This window comes from Dendrobates tinctorius, unplaced genomic scaffold, assembly GCF_039654945.1.
Source record: "Dendrobates tinctorius isolate UK_male_01 unplaced genomic scaffold, ASM3965494v1 ptg000409l, whole genome shotgun sequence".
Taxonomy (NCBI): Eukaryota; Metazoa; Chordata; class Amphibia; order Anura; family Dendrobatidae; genus Dendrobates; species Dendrobates tinctorius.
In genome coordinates this window covers 556,637-572,676 of record NW_027362073.1, presented here as the reverse complement: position 1 = coordinate 572,676, position 16,040 = coordinate 556,637, and the positions used below count along the sequence as shown (strand labels likewise).

At 44.9% G+C, this 16,040-nt stretch overlaps 1 protein-coding gene across 5 annotated transcripts in view; it reads right to left on the bottom strand.

Moving 5' to 3' along the window:
• Positions 1 to 16,040, bottom strand: part of LOC141076464 (uncharacterized) — a 165,149-nt gene that overhangs the window by 105,060 nt on the left and 44,049 nt on the right. The gene's annotated exons all lie outside the window — the stretch shown is intronic.

The window sequence follows — 16,040 nt, the reverse complement described above, 5'->3', positions numbered from 1 at the left end:
CAGAATGGAAGGAGCGCCGTTTGACTTTTTCAATGCAAAATTGGCTGGAATTCAGATCGGACACCATGTCACGTTTGGAGAGCCCCTGATGTGCCTAAGCAGTTTAAACCCCCCACAAGTGACCCCATTTTGGAAACTAGACCTCCCCAAAGAACTTATCTAGATGTGTGGTGAGAACTTTGAACGCACAAGGGCTTCACAGAAGTTTATAACCTACAGCCGTACAATTTAATAAAAATCATTTTTTCCACAAAAATTCTTTTCACCCCCAATTTTTATTTTCCCAAGGGTATCAGGACCCTAAAAGTTATTGTGCAATTTGTCCTGAGTGGGGGTAAACTACTATTTGGGCGCATGGCAGAGCTCGAAAGGGAAGCAGCGTCATTTGACTTTTTTGGCTGGAATTCGGACTGGACGCCATGCCGCATTTGGAAAGCCCCTGATGTGCCTAAACAGTGGAAACCCCCCACAAGTGACACCATTTTGGAAACTAGACCCCCCAAGGAACTTATCTAGATGTGTGGTGAGCACTTTGAACCCCCAAGGGCTTCACAGAAGTTTGTAATGCCTGGGCGTGAAAATAAAAAATATTTTTTTTCCACAAACATGATTTTAGTCCAATTTTTTTTTTTATTTTCCCAAAGGCAACAGGAGAAATTGGGCCCCAAAAGTTGTTGACCAATTTGTCCTGAGTACGCTGATACCTCATATGTGGGAGAAAACTACTGTATGGGTACACGTCGGGGCTCGGAAGGGAAGTAGTGACGTTTTGGAATGCAGACTTTGATTGAATGGTCTGCAGGTGTCATGTTGCCTTTGGAGACCCCCTGATGTACCTAAACAGTGGAAACCCCCCACAAATGACACCATTTTGGAAACTAGACCCCCCCAAGGAACTTATCTAGATGTGTAGTGAGCACTTTGAACCCCCAAGTGCTTCACAGAAGAAGTTTATAAGGCCCAGGCGTGAAAATAAATATCTTTTTCCACAAAAATAATATTTTGCCCCCATTTTTTGGTTTTTCTAAGGGTAACAAGAGAAATTGGACCCCAAAAGTTGTTTTCCAATTTGTCCGGAGTAGGCTGATACCCCATATATGGCGGTAAAACACTGTTTGGGCAGAGCTTGGAAGGGAAGGCGCACCATTTGACTTTTTCAATGCAGAATTGGCTGGAAATGAGATCAGACGCCATGTTGCATTTGGAGAGCACCTGATGTGCCCAAACAGTGGAAACCCCCCCAATTCTAACTCCAACCCTAACCCCAACACACCTCTAACCCTAATCTCAGCCCTAACAGGAAAATGGAAATAAAAACTTTAATTTTATTATTTTTCCCCTAACTAAGGGAGTAATAAAGGGGGGGTTTGATTTACTACTTATGGTGGGTTTTTATGTTTGGCAGCTGTCATACGCTAAAAGACGCTTTTTATTGTAAAAAGTTTTTGCATCACCACAATTTGAGAGCTACAAATTTTTCCATATTTTGATCCACCGAGTCATGTGAGGGCTTATTTTTTGCGGGACGAATTGACGTTTTTATTGGTACCATTTTCGGGAACGTGACATTTTTTGATCACTTTTTATTCCGATTTTTGGGACGCAGAATTAACAAAAAAAAGCATTTCAAGAATTTCTTTTGGGGGGGGGGGTGCGTTTACACCGTTCCGCGTGTGGTAAAATTGATAAGGTGGTTTTATTCTTCGGGTCAGTACGATTAGAGCGATACCTCATTTATGTCTTTATGTTTTGGCGCTTTTATGCAATAAAAACAATTTTATGTAAAAAAAATTTTTTGAATTGCTTTATTCTGCAAGCTATAACTAATTTTTTCACTGATGACGCTGTATGGCGGCTCGTTTTTGCGGGACAAGAAGTTTTCAGCGGTACCATGGTTATTTATATCCGTCTTTTTGATCACGCGTTATTGCACTGTTTGTTCGGCGGTATGATAAGCATTTTTTGCTTTTTTTATTTTTATTTTTTAAGGGGTTCGCTAAAGGGGTTAACTAATGGGACAGTTTTATAGGGCGGGGGTTGTTACGGACGCCGCGATACTAAATGTTTACTTTTATTGTTTTGTTGCTTTTTTTTTTTTTTTTTTAAATTTTCAAAAAAAAATTAGGGAATTTTTTTTTTTTTTAATTTAGCAATTTTTTTTTATAAATTTTTACACTTTTTTTTTTTAAACTTTATTATACTGTCCCAGGGGGGACATAACTGTCATGTGACAGAACGCTGCTCTGTCACATCACAGATCGCTGGGAAGCACAGAGGGAGCCCCCTCCCGTCCGATGCTTCCCTAAACCCCCGATACACTGCGAACGTGTTTGATCGCAGTGTGCCAGGGGTTAACGTGTCGGGGGCGGTCCATGACCTCCCCTGACACACAGTGCCGCGTGTCAGCTGCGATAATCAGCTGACACCCGGCCGCGATCAGCGATGCTCACCCTGTGAGCGCCACTGATCGCTATGACGTACTATCCCGTCCATGGGCATAGGGGCCTGGGTCCCATGGACGGGATAGTATGTCAGATGTCAGAAAGGGGTTAAAGAAAACTTGTCAATGGTACATGCTGCCAAATCTGTGGGAAGCATGTATCTAGGGGCGAACATAAACGCATGTTCAGCCGATGCGGCTTCACCAGGTTCTGGAGGTGGGTGGGCCCCTGCAGGACAGATAATGAGGGCAATCTGGCCTTTTTATCCAGACCTGAGGCTCCGGGGGGCCCCTGGCCAGATTGCCCTCATGTGTGGCAGGAAAGGAGCGAACCCTGCAGCTCTGCTGCCTACATGAGAAAGTGGCAGCGGAGAGGAGCTGCAGCGATACGTCCTGCCTGCGCTTCCTGTCTCACAGCAGCGCAGCTGGATGACGTCATCATTCAGAGAGGACGCTGCTGGCAACAGTGATGCTGCAGCTGCGAGAGAGCATGCAGAGGTGAGAGGTGTGGTGTGCGTAGCGCTGCAGAGCAACATGCAGGGTGGTAAAGAGGGCAATGACGGGGGTGGTGAAGAGGGCAATAAGGGGAGTGCGGGATTTATAATGGACTTCGTAACAGGGGGGGTGGAGGAAGACGGTATCGCTTATGTACAGCACAGTCCCTTAGTACATAGTGTACTCACTTATGTATAACACCATCCTTAGTGTGTGTGTGTATATATATATATATATATATATATATATATATATACACATACACACACACACACATTCAGCTTTCATTTAAGGGTATCCACATTAAAATTGGATGAAGGGTTTAGGAGTTTCAGCTCCTTAACATACGCCACCCTGTTTTTAAAGCGACCAAAAAAGTAATTGGACAATTGACTCCAGGGATATTTCATGGACAGGTGGGGGCAATCCCTTCGTTATGTCATTCTCAATTAAGCAGATAAAAGGCCTGGAGTTGATTTGAGGTTTGGTGCTTGCATTTGGAAGGTTTTGCTGTGAAGGAAACATGCGGTCAAAGGAGCTCTCCATGCAGGTGAAACAAGCCAACCTTAAGTTGCGAAAACAGAAAAAAAAACATCCGACAGATTGCTACAACATTAGGAGTGGCAAAATCTACAGTTTGGTACATCCTGAGAAAGAAAGCACTGGTGAAGTCATCAATGCAAAAAGACCTGGGATCCCACGGAAGACAACAGTGGTGGATGATCGCAGAATAATCTCCATGGTGAAGAGAAACCCCTTCACAACAGCCAATCAAGTGAACAGTCTCCAGGAGGTAGGCGTATCAATATCCAAATCTACCATAAAGAGAAGACTGCAAGAAAGTAAATACAGAGGGTTCACTGCACGGTGCAAGCCACTCATAAGCATCAAGAATCAAAAGGCTAGACTGGACTTTGCTAAAAAAAACATGTAAAAAATCCAGCACAGTTCTGGAAGAACATTCTTTGGACAGATGAAACCAAGATCAACCTCTACCAGAATGATGGAAAGAGAAAAGTATGGCGAAGGCGTGGTACAGCTCATGATCCAAAGCATACCACATCATCTGCAAAACACGGAGGAGGCAGTGTGATGGCTTGGGCATGCATGGCTACCAGTGGCACTGGGTCACTAGTGTTTATTGACAATGTGACACAGGACGAAGCAGCCGAATGAATTCTGAGGTATTCAGAGTCATACTGTGTGCTCAGATCCAGCCAAACTGATTGGTCGTCGTTTCATACTACAGATGGACAATGACCCAAAACATAAAGCCAAAGCAACCAAGGAGCTTATTAAAGCAAAGAAGTGGAATATTCTTGAATGGCCAAGTCAGTCACCTGATCTCAACCCAATTGAGCATGAATTTCACTTGTTAAAGGCTAAACTTCAGACAGAAAGGCCCACAAACAAAAAGCAACTGAAAACCACCGCAGTGAAGGCCTGGCAGAGCAACAAAAAGGAGGAAACAGCGTCTGGTGATGTCCATGAGTTCAAGACTTCAGGCAGTCATTGCCAACTAAGGGTTGTCAACCAAGTACTAGAAATGAACATATTTACAATTACTTAATCTGTCCAATTACTTTTGGTCCCTTTAAAAACAGGGTGGCACATGTTAAGGAGCTGAAACTCCTAAACCCTCTGTCCAATTTTAATGTGGATACCCTCAAATGAAAGCTGAAAGTATGAACTTCAACTGCATCTGAATTGTTTTGTTTAAAATTGTGGTAATGTCTAGAAACAAAATTAGAAAAATGTTGTCTGTCCAAATATATATGGACCCAACTGTATATAATATATATATATATATACACATACACACATATACACACACAGTATATAAAGCTCAATGTGTGTATGTCCGGGATTGGCATCTGCACTGTCGCAGCTACAGCCACAAAATTTTGCACAGTCACACGTCTGGACCCCGAGAGCATCATAGGCTATGTTGTGAGGTGAAATTTTAACCCTGCACGTTCCAATTCACCAAACAATTTTGCCCCTATCTACTTAATGGGGAAAAAGTGAAAGGAAAAGTGTTCGAGGCAAATTGACAGCTGCCAGATGTGAACAAGGGGGACTTAAAGAATGAGAGCGATGGCACCAAAGAGTATATACCGTACAGTTGCTAAGGTGGGGCCCTGACATGGGATACTCACCACACACGGGGATATTAACTCACAAAATGCGCCACACTACCACGTGCTTCAACACACACCACCCTCAGCACATACACCAACCTTGCCACATAAAAGTCAAAACACAAAAGTCACCACGCCTCCAGTTTCCAGTTCAACTGCTATTTGCAATGTCTATTAACAATGCTCAGGGACAGTCCTTGAAAGTAGTAGGGATCGATTTGCGGTCTCCATGCTTTTCTCATGGTCAACTTTACGTGGTCTGTTCAAGAGTTGGAACTGCCAAAAATCTGTTCATCTTTGCACCGAAAGGAAAAACCAAAAATGTTGTTTATCAAAAGGCTCTTGAATGAGTTGAAAATAAAATACTATCAATACTTGGGTAATCGTTTAATTTGTGTTGCAAATCTGTAGTGTTGAATATATGATGTGAAATGTTTTTATGTGCAATATAATCATTATAATTTGTTATAACTAACCACAGTTGGTTACTATGCCAAGGCAACACTGGGCTCTTCAGCTAATATATATACATATACACAGTTATTACATACCATTTTCTAGTTATATATTGTGCCGTCCCTTATTATATAGCTTCCTCTTCTGTTATGTACAGTGCTGTCTCTTACATAGTGTATTCTTGTAATTTGTTTCTTTTATTACATAGTCCTTTCTCTTGTTAGATATAAAATGACTGCTGATAGATCAGCGGATGACCAGACGACCAGTCTATCAGCATCTCCATTAGAAAAGCAACTTTCCCATGCTCCATCAGCCATCACTGCATTATATGTCTAACAAGACAGGACAGCATGTAATACAGACAGGGCTCTTTATAATCCGATATGTAAGGGATGGTGCTGTACATAAGAGGGCACTATATAATAAGGGACAGCAATATACATAAAGGAGATCCAGATAGCTTTGTCACCATAAAAGTAGGGGGGCCCAAGTTAACAGTGACCGCCTTTGCATGTATCAGATAACGACTGCAAGATCTCAGCCATGCGTGTTTGACTATGAAATTCTGTAGTATTTCTGAGAAAATAGGTATTCGACCTACCGTTAATTAGGTTTCCAGGAGTCCATCCTGACAGCACCCTGGACGTCCTCCTCCTCCTTACAGGGACAGGAAAGCACATGAGATGAGAGGTTAAAAGATCCCACTTCCCACAGTGTTTTAACAAGTACCACATCATGGATAATGCAAACAACATTTTTATTGACGATATCATATTACAGCAAATGACATCATGACTAGGGGGGAGGGGGAACTAACCATGCTGTCAGGATGGACTCCTGGAAACAATTATTGGTAGATCCAATACCTATTTTCCAGAACGTCCCTCCTGACAGCACCATGGAGAATCCTCAGGGTGGGATTACTGCTTGGAGAACCTTTCTACCGAAAGCGGTCTGCTGGCCAAATAGTACGTCTAGTTTGTAGCATCTACAAAACGTGTCTACCCTGGCCCAGGTTGCGACCCTGCAGATCTGCTCTACCGAGGCGCCTGCTCTCTCAGCCCAAGAAGCTGATACAGCCCTGGTAGAGTGGGCCTTTAGACCTTCTGGAGGGCAAACGCCTTGAGCTTGGTAGGTGTTGGAAATTACCGTGGTAATCCATCTTGTGATGGATGCTTTAGAGGCTCCTTTCCCTTTGTTTCCCCCCCCCCAAAAGGATCAACAAGTTAGGGTCTATATGCCAGCTACGAGTGGCCTCTAAGTAGTCTATAACTGCACGTCTAACATCCAGAGAGTGGAGGGCCCGCTCATTCATTTGAAGGGTTCTCACAAAAGGAAGGTAACATGATCCCTTGATTTTGGTCCTGGCCGAAGGCTACCTTGGGTATGAATGCCGTTATTGAACCCTGCTTGAAGGAAGTCTAGGATCCTGGGATGTCAGCGACACCTGCTACGAAGTCAGACCTGCCACCTTCCAGGCAGAACCTCTTCCAGATTTTGAGAAAAACTGCTGATGTAACCAGCTTCCTGCTGGCCTGGATAGTAGCTAAGACCTGATCCGACAAGCCCTTAGACTTCAAGATGTCCCTTTCAGGATCCAGGCTGAAAGGTAGACTGGACCCTGGTGGATAATCTCAGGGGAAGCTTGACTGGATTTTTTACCGCCATGGTCCCTAGCAGAGGGAACCAGCTTCTCTTCGGCCAGTATGTGACGATCACGATCACCTTTGCCCAATCTTCCTAGATCTTCCAGAGAACGGCTGGGATGAGTGCCAACAGTGGAAAGGCGCATGAGGGGTTCATGCCATCTCTGACTCAGAGCATCGACCCCTTCTGGTACGTCCAAAGGATTCTCAGAGTAGAACCTGGGTACCTTTGAGTTCTTTCTGGTTGCGAAGACAGGTACTGGAATATCTCCTGGTTCAGCTTCCACTTGGTTGGGCAGATCCTCTGTCTGCTCAGGTAGTCACCTACACAGTTCTGGGAACCTTTGAGGTGTACTACAGTTATGGAGGCAACCGTGTTCTCTGCCAAGAAGAATATTCTTCCTGCCAGGTCTTGTAGTGCCCGATGTCTGGGACCTCCCTGATGCCTCAGGAACGAGACCGTTGTTACATTTTCTGACTATTGACGTGTTGGTTCTTCAGCCTTGTCCGGTTTCGTCTTAGGGCCTCCCATACTGCGTACAGCTCTGTAATTGGAGGATCTGCCGCTGATGTCCTCCAGCCATCTGCCTTGAAGAATTATCCCTTTAGGTGGGCTCCCCATCCCCAAGTACTGGCGTACATGGTGACTACCACGTGAGAAGTGATCCATAGTACACCCACCTGCAGGTTCTTGAGCTGAGTCCACCAGAGAAGCGACCTTCTTACAACCGGAGATAGACGCATCGTTCTGTCTAGTGAGGCCTGACGAGGGTCCCATATTGACAGGATTTCTCTCTGTAAGGGTCCTGCGTGGAACTGTGCCCACCTGATGCAGGGGATGCAAGCCATCATCAGGCCCAGTACCTTCAAAGCTGACCTTATGGTGGAGAGATGCTTCAGTAGTTCTCCGACTCTGCCCGGTACGTCTCCTGCTTCTCTTTTGGCAAGAAGGATATTCTGCGACTGGAGTCTAGAAGTACCCCTAGGAAGACCTTCCTGGATTCTGGTATTAGGTCTGACTTCTGCTGGTTTATGGCCCAGCCAAGAAATTCCATCACTCAGATTTCCGGTCTCTGTGCTGGGCCAGCACTTCTGCCGATCTTACTACCATGAGAAAGTAGTCCAGGTATGGTATGATCATGATTCCTTGGCCCCTTTGGTAGGCCTTTACCTCTGATACCAGCTTTGTGAAAATTCGAGGAGCCAAGGCCAGACCGAAGGGGGAGGCACTGGAACTGGAAATGGCAGGTTCGGTTTGGCAACTCTACTGCGAGTCTCAACAGCTCCTGGGATGCTGGATGGACCTGGTAATAGGCACTCTTCTGGTCGAAAGTGCACATCACTGAATCATTGTCTATAAGATGGACTGCTGACCGCATCGACTCCATCCTGAACCTCTTGTACCTCACCCAGGAGTTTATGGGTTTTAGATTATTGTGTGGGCCTCTGACGGTTTTATAATGGAGAACAGGGAGTAGTGACCCCTGCCCACTTCTGCTGGGGGAACCGGGACTATGACCGCCGAGCTGACCACATCCTCCAGATCTGTCAACATGGCGGCGTCTGCTGTCACTATGGTATGAGAGATGTATCTTTGGTGACGGGGAGAGGTGAGCTCTATGTTAAATCTTTATGCTATGGTTCTGAGGACCCACTGGTTTTGGGTAATCTGGCACAAGTCTCTCGCAAAGTGTCGGAGCCTCCCACCGATACAAATGGTGTCATTGTCTCTTGGACTTAGAGCCCGATCCAAATAGGGAGCCCCTGCTATTTCCACTCTGGCTATAGTATCTCCTGTAAGCTCCTCTACTAGACCTTCCCTGACCTCTGTAGTCAGATGGTCTCTGGGTGGAAAACCCTCTCCGAAAGGACTGGGTCCTGCTAGGCCTATCCTCCGGGAACTCTTGTCAGACGCCAGCTCAAGGATGTTATCCAACGCTGGCCCAAACACTAAGCCCTGAAAGGGGGATGGAGCACAGCTTGGTCTTAAAGGCATTATCCCCTGACCAAGATTTCAGCCAGACAGCTCTACGGGTTGCATTAGACAGAGTGCTGTTTCTGGCGGCAAACCTTACAGATTCGCCTAATGTGACGGCCATAAAAGCTGTGGCAGATTTCATAAGGGGAAGGGAGGAAAGGATATCTGCCCTAGGAGTCTTATTGGACAGGTGTACTTCCAATTGACCCATCCATAGGAATATAGTCCTGTCCACCGAGGTAGCCGCTATGTTTGTCCTGATTAGGGCCGCGGATGATTCCCAAGCCTGTTTCAGGAGAATGTCCGCCTCTGTCCATCGGATCTTGCAGGCTTAATGAGTCCTCGAATGGGATGGAAGTCTTTTTGGCAACCTTGACCACTGGGACGTCAATCTTGGGTATCTCCTCCCACACCCTGACATCCTCTGGATCATAGGGTAGGCGACTTTTAAAGTCCCGGGACAGTACTAGCCGATGCTCCGCATCCTTCCATTCTTCTAGTACCATGGCACTAATATGTTCACTTATAGGAAATACCATCTGCCTTTGTGATGAAAGGCCAAAGATTAGATCCTGTCTGGACTGCGGCTTGGGGACCTCCTCCATCTGCATCTTATTTCTTACGGCCTGTACTAGCTCATCAGTGTCCTTGCCTGGAATATACTTCCTGCCTCTTTCCTGGCTTTCTAATGAAAGTTTGCCCTCTTTCTCCAAGTCTGAGCCCAGCGAATCGGACTCCTCGTATGAGCTCTGTTCCATCTCCCTTTGCTCAATCTCCCACCTAGGCCTCTTCTGGCACGGACCTGGACTGAGGGGGTTGCCAACGTGAGAGATTGGATATAGAGGCTTGAACTTCCTCCCATATCAGAGATATCAGTTCAGAGAGGAGAGATGGCCGTTCTTCCCTTATGACCCTGTGCAGGGCTGGCAGAGTGTTCTGCCGTAGGTGTCAGCAAGCTTCACGTGACATACAGGGCATCTGTTGGACTTTGCGGAAGCTTTGCTGGACTTTTTGGCCATGGAGAGTGGTGCAGCTGGGTTCCCTTATCCTGACTGGTACAAGATGGGGATTAGTCAGGCTAAGTACTCTGGCACGGGATGGGTAAAGAGGACTAAATGAGCACTGCAGGGCTGGCAGTGGTGAGGGTGCTCTGCGCATAGAGCACTAACCCCTCCATCCTCCGTGATGTCTGCCTCCATAGCGCTGACCCTTCTGTCTGCTGCAGGATCTAGGAATCCATCTGCGGCCTGTCACGCACTTTTCCCCGCGTTCCACTCCTGGAACGCACACCACTGACTTAGTCCGGCGCCCGTGATATCGCCAGAAGTGTGACGTCCTTTCCCCGCGAGACCAAGGAAGCCGGTCTGCTGCCTGTCTCCGCGTTCCATGGCTTGTAACGCACGTCAATATCCGGCGCCTCTAACATCACCGGAAGAGCGACGTCATCTCCCCGCCACCGCTTCCGGAAGCAAGGCCCGCCATCTGGCATCCAAATCGAAAGTCTCCCTCTGGGAGGAGCGGCTCAACCCAGGAGCCCATCCACTCACTGATCTTTGGGGCAGAGGACTCCACACCGGAGAGTTTCAGCTCTGGGCCACTTGACAGGGGGAAGAATATTGGCCCAGTCCCCCTGATCCCTCCAGTAAGCTGCTCTGCCTCTCATGCGTCCCTCCATGCAGGGACAGGAATAACACTGAGTGAAGTGGAGCAGGGTGGGACCTTTTAACCTCTCATGTGCTTTCCTGTCCCTGTAAGGAGGAGAAGGACGTCCAGGGTGCGGTCAGGAGGGACGTCCTGGTAAAACACTTTAAAAGCCACCACGTCCATGGTGGCTTCCCCCACCAACTGCTCTAGAGTGACAGGTCTGCCTACATGAGCATAGTCACTGTCATCAGGCAAGGAGAATTCACTTGGGACCCACCTGACAACTTTTAAAGTATTTTTTTCTCTGAAATACAGCAGCATTTCAGAGTCAAACTTAACAGGACGAGATCATACAGCCAGCACCAGATACACACTGGAAGTATGAGCTGTGAAATTTACTTTAAAGGCTAAGTGTCACCAGGTTTAATACCTTAATGACAGCCAATACGTCTTTTTACTGACCTGAGATAAAATAGCATCTCCAAACAGGAGAAAAATCGATCAGCAGTCGACTGAACACTATAGCTGGTAACTTGAAGTATCAGCCATGATCAGTGCTGGCACCATCCATATCTAGTTTATCCCCTTAAGTACTGCTGTCAATAGAGACTACATCCTATAAATAATTAACAGACTGTGGAAGCTCCCACCCCAAGATCATGCTAGTATGTTCCTCATGCTTGCTACGGCAATTCATGGCCAAATAGCAGCCTTAAGGGCCCTTTACACAGAGATATCGCTAGCGATATCGCTAAAGCGTCACCGATTTTGTGATGCAGCAGCGATATCGCTACATGTGATACTCACCTCCGACCGACTCCCCCGCAGGTTATCGCTGATTGCGCGAGATCGGCCTGGTCCATTTCTCGTCGTCGGCTTCTGCTGGCGCCGACGAGCGAGCCATGGACGCAGGCGGAAGACGGACACTCTCGCCGCGTCTGAAAGGTAAGAGCGACCGCTGCTATGTCGCTGGTGAGATCTGCCTGTTTGGCAGCTCACTAGCGACCATTTAGCAATGCACTAGCGATCCTGACCAGGTCGTATCGTGGTCGGGATCGCTGGTGCATCGCTAAATGTAAAGGGGCCTTTAGAGTCTGCCAGCTATAGCAGCCTGTTCAGAAGTTACTGGCATTTAGGTGGTAAAAATATACTTTCATTCCTGTCATGTCACTTTGCATTCAATCCTGAAAATTACCTGAAGGTTTAATAAGTTATCTGACAGCAGTTTTCAATATGTCGAGAGGTGCCGTTTTTAAAATGGTATCACTTTTGGGGTTTTCCAATATACAGGGCCCTTAAAATCACTTAAAGACTGGATCGGTTCCCCCCCCCCCCCCCCCAAAAAAAAGAAAGCGTTAAAGGGTAAGGACGGGAAAGATGGTTTTAGCTGCTGACTCACAGCAGAAAATTAGTCTTATAACCTTAAGTACAGATAATGGAAAACTTTCCAAAAGCTTACAGAACCCTCCAAAAAAAAGGGAAAGAGCTCATTAGCCAATTGGGAAAGGAGTGGCATAATTATAATGGGTCCACAAACTCCATGATTTATTGATTATGGATCTGGAGAAGCTGTCGGAGGCAAGATAGTATTCATGGTGGAAATGGATATTTGTTTTGTCACACAAAAGACTAAGGATGGAGAAGAGGGCGACTTCCACCCAGCTGCAATACGCTGCTTCGCCGCAGCGAGAATATGAGCCACTACTCTTTCAATCCAAGGGGATTATCTCAATGCCACTATTATGAACTGCTAAAGCAGGGGTAGGCAGAATTTTAACCTTGGTCACTTCAGATACTAGCTCGAAAACGCGATCCCAAAAGCTCCGGACTAAAGAACAGAACCACCAATTATGTGCCATTGAGCCTGCAGAACCACACTTTTTCTAGCATAAGGGAGATATATTTTGAGCCCCATGTGCCAATCAGGAGTCAAGTACCATCTCATATGAATCTTTCAATTGCTCTAAGTGATTTATGCAGCACATCAATTTAAGCAACCAGTTATTAGCCTCTTGCCACTGCAAAGCCAAAAAAAAGAGGCCAAAAACCCTGTTCCTATCTCCCATATACGGCTACTGCTCTGCATGATTGCAATTAAAAATTTTATAAATAACGGAGAGGCCTTTAGAGAACTTGTCGGATCTGTCAAGTCATCTCCCAAAGAGGGACCAGCCCGGCCTCCCAGCAAACATATGAAGAGGACCAAGGAAATTACTGATCTGGAGGTATTGATAGTTAATTTACATAATTTTAAGTTACATTTTTTTTTTTTTTTTTTTTTAGAGGACTCTAAAGACGTAAGGCTTTTGTTTTAGAAAATATCTGCTAGTTAGGAGAGACCCAGGTCCACCCATCTGCAAAGATTGAGAAATGGAACATGAGCCTCCAAACTCTAATGGAGATAGCCGTAAAGGGAGGAATATCGTAGAATCGTAGAGTTGGAAGGGACCTCCTGGGCCATCTGGTCCAACCCCCTGCTCAAAGAAGGATTGGCTAAATCATCCCAGTCAGATGTCTGTCCAGCCTCTGTTTGAAGACTTCCATTGAAGGAGAACTCACCACCTCTCGTTGCAGCCTGTTCCACTCATTGATCACTCTGTCAAAAAGTTTTTTCTAATATCTAATCTGAGTCTCCTCCCATTCAGTTTCATCCCATTGCTTCTAGTCTTTCCTTGAACAAATGAGAATAAAGTTGATCCTTCTACAATGTGACAGCCCTTTAGATATTTGTAGACAGCTATTAAGTCTCCTCTCAGTCTTCTCTTTTGCAAACTAAACATTCCCAAATCCTGCAACCTTTCCTCATAAGACAGGGTTTGCAGACCGGTCACCATTCTGGTCGCTCTTTTCTGAACTTGCTCTAGTTTGTTGACGTCTTTTTTAAAATATGGTGCCCAAAACTGCACACAATATTCCAGATGAGGTCTGACCAAAGAGGAGTAGAAATAATAAATATTATAATGACTTCACGTGATCTAGACTGTATGCTTCTGTTAATACATCCTAGAATTGCCTTTTTTGCTGCTGCATCACACTGTTGACTCATTTTCAGTCTGTGATTTATTAGTATACCCAAGTCTTTCACATGTGCTGTTGCTTAGCCCTATTCCTCCCATTCTGTATATGCCTTTTCATTTTTATTGCCCAGATGTAGTACTTTGCATTTTTCCCTGTTAAAAACCATTCTCTTAGTTGCTTGCCCACTGCTCCAGTATATTTATATCTTTTTGAATCCGCTCTCTCTTCTATAGTATTAGCTATCCCTCCTAGCTTTGTGTCATCAGCAAACTTAATCAGTTTACCCTGAATTCCTTCATCTAAATCATTGATAAAGATGTTGAACAATACAGGGCCCAGGACAGAGCCCTGTGGTACCCCACTTGAGACATTCTTCCAACTGGATGTGCAGCCATTTACGACCTCTCTTTGGGTTTTGCGTCGGATCACTAAGCCAGTTATGAATCCACCTAACAGTTGCCTTGTCCATTCCATACCTAGTCATTTTTTCAATAAGGATTGTATGAGATACTTTGTCAAATGCTTTGCTGAAGTCAAGATATACTATATCTACAGCATTTCCTTGATCCACCCAATCAGTGATACCATCATAGAAGGAAATTAAGTTAGTCTGACATGACTTATTAGTTACAAACCCATGCTGACTCTGTTTAATCACTTCATTCTTATCCAGGTACTGACATACATGTTGTTTAATAATTTGTTGAAAGATCTTTCCTGGTATAGAAGTCAGACTCACCGGCCTATAGTTGCCTGGGTCCACCACTTTCCCCTTTTTGAAGATAGGAACAACATTTGCTCTTCTCCAGTCTTCTGGGACTTCTCCTGTTCTCCAAGAATTTTCAAAGATTATGGAGAGGGGTTCAAAAATTTCTTCTGCCATCTCCTTCAGTACTCTGGGGTGTAATTCATCTGGACCTGGAGACTTGAATTCATTTAGGTTAGGCTAAATGTTTCCTCACTATCTTTCTGTTTATAGATATCATGGATTCTTCTATTCCCTTAATAGGACAGTGAAGAACAGTTGATGTTACATTTCCTTTCTGAGAGAAAACAGATGCAAAATAGGAATTTAAAAGTTCGGCCTTCTCAACATCCTGTCTTACCATTTCATCATTTTCATCCTGTAAAAATCCTATAGCATCTTTTACTTTTCTTTTACTTTTGACATATCCCCAAAATCCTTTATTATTGCTTTTGACATCTCTTGCAAGCCTCAATTCATTTTCAGCTTTAGCTAATCTGATTTGTGCCCTGCAGGTTCTGCAGACAGCATTATATTCTTCTTTAGATATGCCTCCCTCTTTCCATTTTATAAACATTTTTTTCTTCCTTTTTAGCATGTGCTTAAGTTCTGTGTTCATCCATCCTGGTTTCCTTAAATGCTTCCTATTCTTCCCTCTTTTCGGAATTGTTAACAACTGTGCTTTGAGAATTTCATTTTTCAAGATTTCCCATCCTTGGATCCCTCCAATTCGCTTTCTGAATCCCTTAAAATCTGCCTTTCTGAAATCAAACCTTGACGTCTGAGTCTTCACAGGTCTTCCTCCTCTAGTTATCCAAAATTCTAAAATAGCATGGTCGCTACCTCCTAGGGTCCCAGCCACTTTTACCTCCTCAACCATTTCCTCCCTGTTTATAAGGATTAGAACCAAGGTAGCAGTTCCCCTTGTTTTCTCCCCTACCTTTTGGAAGATAAAGTTGTCAGCAAGAGAGGATAAGAATTTCCTTGACCTGTTAGTTTTGCCTGAGAGAGATTCCCAACAAATGTCAGGATAGTTGAAATCTCCCATGACAACTGTGTCATATTTTTTGGAGAACTTGGCCATTTGATGCATAAAGAGTTCATCCATATCTTCAGCTTGCACAGGCGGCCTGTAGTAAATGCCTACAATGGTGTCCTTTCCATTGTTCTGTCCTTGTGTTCTTACCCAGTTTCCACAGAACTCCCAGTCTCTGAAGCTTCAGTCTCTGTGCAGATATACGCGTTTCTAACATACAATGCGACACCCCCTCCTTGTTTATCAAGTCTGTTTCTAGCAAATAAGTTGTATCCTTCTAGTCTTGTCCCACCAAGTTTCAGTGATTCCAATGACATCATATATGTTTTCCTGTGTTAGTAGTACCAATTCTCCTTGTTTGTTGCCCATGCTTTGTGCATTAGTATAGAAACATTTTAGTTTGTGATTGGTTTCTCTTTCTCCAATATTTTTATTATT